This window comes from Oncorhynchus tshawytscha, linkage group LG06 (assembly GCF_018296145.1).
Source record: "Oncorhynchus tshawytscha isolate Ot180627B linkage group LG06, Otsh_v2.0, whole genome shotgun sequence".
NCBI classification, from domain to species: domain Eukaryota; kingdom Metazoa; phylum Chordata; class Actinopteri; order Salmoniformes; family Salmonidae; genus Oncorhynchus; species Oncorhynchus tshawytscha.
Genome location: NC_056434.1, coordinates 32,388,758 through 32,394,288, shown reverse-complemented (window position 1 = coordinate 32,394,288; position 5,531 = coordinate 32,388,758).

Genomic DNA, 5,531 nt, shown 5'->3' with positions numbered 1-5,531 from the left:
AGTATTATGTAACTCCAGTAGGATTCCCACTACTGTGGACTGACAGTGGATGAAGCTCCCTGAGTTGGGCTGATGAGCCCATAGGAATAGAATGGCTGGAACGGACATAGTATCCACATTTCATACAGTTTGTTGAATCACACATTTGCTCTCATTGTAGCATATTAGCCAAGTGGTTAGAGGGTTGGGCCAGTAACTGAAAGGTCGCTGGTTCAACATCTTCAGTTACCAGCACAACGCTGATCGCAACAGATACGTGCCCATTGGTGAGTGGCCGGAGACTCTGAGCCTGAGCAGTGACCTGATTCGCTGGCCAAGGGAGGTGGTGCCCCCATCCCAGTGCAGCGACCAGTGTGCCCGCAACGAGATGAAGAAGATAAAGGCTGGTTAGGAACACACACACACAGGGCTTTAAGCAGATCTAGTGACAGCACTAGTAGAAGCTCTGTTCGAGTCCCCGAGCCGATAAGGCGAATAATCTGTCGATGTGCCCTTGAACAAGGCTCTTAACCCTAATGGCTCCTGTAAGTCGCTCTGGATAAGACTGTCTACTAAAATGTAAATGTTAAAAATATAGCAGTATAGAATATTTATTGAACTTTCCAAATGATGCACCCAATATGGCAGCCAGTCCAGTCATTGTATTGAACCTGAATGTCCTTTCTACGCATCCTAATTCTATGGAACAGCCACTGTATATTAGGGTCCAATTACCTTGGTGGCCATAGTAACAGACGTGTGTACAACAACGCAACAACATTTCTCCTTAACCAGCATTTTTGGCATAAACTTTAGCAACGATGTGACAACACAAGGTAGTTCATTACAAGTGACTGTTCAAAGTCTTAACTGCCATTATTGTCAATATTAAAGAAACATTACAGATGCTATGTCACTTAAAGAAACATTACAGATGCTATGTCACTTAAAGAAACATTACAGATGCTATGTCACTTAAAGAAACATTACAGATGCTATGTCACTTAAAGAAACATTCACTTAAAGAAACATTACAGATGCTATGTCACTTAAAGAAACATTACAGATGCTATGTCACTTAAAGAAACACTGCAGATGTGATGTCACTTAAAGAAACATTACAGATGCTATGTCACTTAAAGAAACATTACAGATGCTATGTCACTTAAAGAAACATTGCAGATGCTATGCCACTTAAAGAAACACTGCAGATGCTATGTCACTTAAAGAAACACTGCAGATGCTATGCTACTTAAAGAAACACTGCAGATGCTATGCCACTTAAAGAAACACTGCAGATGCTATTCCACTTAAAGAAACACTGCAGATGCTATGCCACTTAAAGAAACATTGCAGATGCTATGCCACTTAAAGAAACACTGCAGATGCTATGTCACTTAAAGAAACACTGCAGATGCTATGCCACTTAAAGAAACACTGCAGATGCTATGCCACTTAAAGAAACACTGCAGATGCTATGCCACTTAAAGAAACACTGCAGATGCTATGTCACTTAAAGAAACATTGCAGATGCTATGCCACTTAAAGAAACACTGCAGATGCTATGCCACTTAAAGAAACACTACAGATGCTATGCCACTTAAAGAAACACTGCAGATGCTATGCTACATAAAGAAACACTGCAGATGCTATGCCACTTAAATAGACATTGCAGATGCTATGTCACTTAAAGAAACATTGCAGATGCTATGTCACTTAAAGAAACATTACAGATGCTATGTCACTTAAAGAAACATTACAGATGCTATGTCACTTAAAGAAACATTGCAGATGCTATGTCACTTAAAGAAACATTGCAGATGCTATGTCACTTAAAGAAACATTACAGATGCTATGTCACTTAAAGAAACATTGCAGATGCTATGTCACTTAAAGAAACATTACAGATGCTATGCCACTTAAAGAAACATTGCAGATGCTATGTCACTTAAAGAAACATTACAGATGCTATGCCACTTAAAGAAACATTACAGATGCTATGCCACAACCCTAAACTCACTCACTGATGTTTCGTTTAGCATTCAGAAACTTTAATTGAAATCGTTCCACAAGCACTGTTTGTAGAAATGAGTTTACGCCGAACAAGTGTAGTTGAACACGTCTTCCCTGCATCCTTTAAACCAATGAGTAGTGAGCCCTCCCTTGTCGAAGTGTTCTATAGTCATGTGATGATGTTCTATTAAAGGCTATCTGTCTTAAAGGGAAATTCCACCCCAAAACGATATTTTGGTATTTGTTTCATTCGTCCATATAGCCCCCAAATGTATATACAGTACCAGTCAAAAGTTTGGAGACACCTACAGTACTCATTCCAGGGTTTTTCTTTATTTGTACTATTTTCTACTTTGTAGAGCAATAGTGAAGACATCAAAACGATGAAATAACACATATGGAATCATGTAGTAAACAAAAAAGTGTTAATCAAATCAAAATACCCTTTGACTTGATGACAACTTTGCACACTCTTGGCATTCTCTCAACCAGCTTCACCTGGAATACTTTTCCAACGGTCTTGGAGGAGTTCCCACATATGCTGAGCACTTGAGCACTTGTTGGCTGCTTTTCCTTCACTCCACTGTCCAACTCATCCCAAACCATCTCAATTGGGTTGAGGTCAGGTGATTGTGGTGGCCAGCACTCCATCACTCTCCTTCTTGGTCAAATAGCCCTTGCACAGCCTGGAGGTGTGTTGGGTCATTGTCCTGTTGAAAAACAAATGATAGTCCCACTAAGTGCAAAGCAGATGGGATGGCGTATCGCTGCTGTGGTAGCCATGTTGGTTAAGTGTGCCTTGAATTCTAAATAAATCACTGACAGTGTCACCAGCAAAGCACCTCCACACCATCACACCACCTCCTCCATGCTTCACAGTGGGAACCACACATGCAGAGATCATCCGTTCACCCACACCGCGCCTCACAAAGACAGGGCGGTTGAACCAATAATCTCAAATTTGGAAATCAGACCAAAGGACAGATTTCCACCTGTCCAATGTCCATTGCTCATGTTTCTTTGCCCAAGCAAGTCTCTTAATCTTATTGGTGTTCATCTTCTTATTGGTGTCTCTTTGCAGCAATTCGACCATGAAGGCCTGATTCATGAAGTCTCCTCTGAACAGTTTATGTTGAGATGAGTCTGTTACTCTGTGATGCATTTATTTGGGCTGCAATTTCTGGATTGGATTGGACAATTTCTGGATTGGATTGGACAATTTCTGGATTGGATTGGACAATTTCTGGATTGGATTGGACAATTTCTGGATTGGATTGGACAATTTCTGGAATGTCGTTTCTCATTGCTTATTTGAGCTGTTCTTGCCATAATATGGACTTGTTTTTTTAACCAAATTGGGCTTTCTTCTGTATACCACAACACAACACTGATTTGCTGAAACACATTAAGGAAAGAAATTCCACAAATGATCTTTTAACAAGGCACAACTGTTAATTGAAATTAATTCCAGGTGACTACCTCATGGAGCTGGTTGAGAGAATGCCAAGAGTGTGCAAAGCTGTCATCAAGGCAAAGGGTGGCTACTTTGAAGAATCTCAAACCTCAAATATATTTTGATTTGTTTAACACTATTTTGCTTACTACATGATTCCAAATGTGTTATTTCATAGTTTTGACGTCTTCACTATTATTCTACAATGTAGAAAATAGTCAAAATAAAGAATGAGTAGGTGTGTCCAAACAGACTGGCACTGTATATCTTGGAAACATGATATCTGACACGTGAAACAATTTGGGATTACATCAACAATGGATTAATGAAACAAATTTAAAAAAATAGTTTTTGCAGAGTTTTCCTTTAATGTGTGTCTGCTAGTTTCTCCAGTCCAGTTTACAGTCCACCAATCCCAACCTTAATCGTTAGGGCTAAAAACTTCAAGCTGACTTTAGATCAGTGTTCATGGTTAAAGTCATCCTGCCCCCGGTGTTATTCTATCCTCTCAAGTTCTCATTGTTGATGGGAGGTGGGAGGGAAAGCAGATATTCTGGATGCTCTCTTCTTAAATAGAATCCTCTCCTTGTCTCCTTTCCTTCGTCCCACTTTTCTGTTGTGTGAAACACAGGAAGTGTCCAGGAGAATGAGGCCACACCCATCTCTGCTAACAGGTTTGACTGGGGTGTGAAAACCGCTGTTACACTCCTAACGCAGGTCACCAGTCAAACATTTCCCCAAAGGCTTAGGAATGGTGAAAAACTAAAATAAGAGACTGTTTCTGTGATTGAGCATTTTTTTTTGCAGCAGGCAGAGGAGCAGGGTTATGTAAAAGTGTGCCACGGCCCAGAAGGCACAGCATCATGTTCAGCCCAGAGATTGGATGGCTGTTGTTCTGAGGCTTATGCATTCACTCCCCAGCCCTGCTCCAACCAGACACTATAACCTCCCATCCACTCCTCTCCCTGCATGGCACATTGCTATGGACAACCACTGCCACAATTCCTTTTGTTCTGGTGTAGTGGGATGGGGGAGTCGAGTATGAAGAAGGATTAAGGAGTGGGATGTTGATTCAAATTCAAGTTGTCTTTAATTGGACTTGGCAGAAAACTCAACCAACCTACTTTCCCCCTCTCCATCTCTCTCATTGTCTCCCTGTCTTTCTCTGTCACCCATGGCAGTCCCCCTTCACTCTCTCACCTTGTGAAACTCTGCTGGTGTATTCGTCAGAGCCAAGATTGCTTAAGACAGGCTCTGTACGGATCCTGAGTCCACTGCAACACAATGCCAAGAAGGGTCCTGTGACCGCGCTCCATCATGTCTAGCACACACATACAGAGCCTGACTCAAATACACACCAAGAACATTGGGCTGTCACGGCAGCAGCCTTGAAGAGGGTGGAGATGGAGGGGGGGCGGGGGGGAAGAGTTGGTTGCAGTCTGATTGTGTGAGCTGTGTTCAACTCAAAGCAGTGGCATACTGTAGAAATACAGATGAGGTATACATCTAATCCCTTTTAAAATGTATACTATACTAGTTAGCTTGACCAACAAATGACAGGGATTGTAACGTGTACATATGGGAATAGGCTAGGAGTGACTGGTCCTTCACAAGCAATGTAGAACAATATAACAAAACAGTATTTTACCATTATAAGTGTCAATGCTAATGGTACTAACTCTGTCCAAAGGTGTCATTAATAATGTTATAAAAGTACGTGTTCGCTTTCACAGCGTATTTTCACCTGGAATGGGTCAGTGATCTCCAGATTCTCCAGAGAACGACCCAGAACATTCTGGAGTCAAGGTAGAAGTTGTTCCTATAACCACAGATCTAGGGTCACACTATCCTCAATCCTAACCTTAACCATTATAGAATGACAAAGTATCTGACCCTGGATCAGTGGTTAGATCTGGGGTCAACGTGAACCCTGACCTCTTTGGACTGGCCAATCCGAAAGCAATAGAGCTCATCATACGTGCAATAACGAGGACATCATAATAAACAATAACAAATGACATGCCTGTCGTCTGCTCACTTCTTGTGTGTAGGGTTTTCATTGGAAGCAAGGGACAGATTGAAAGCG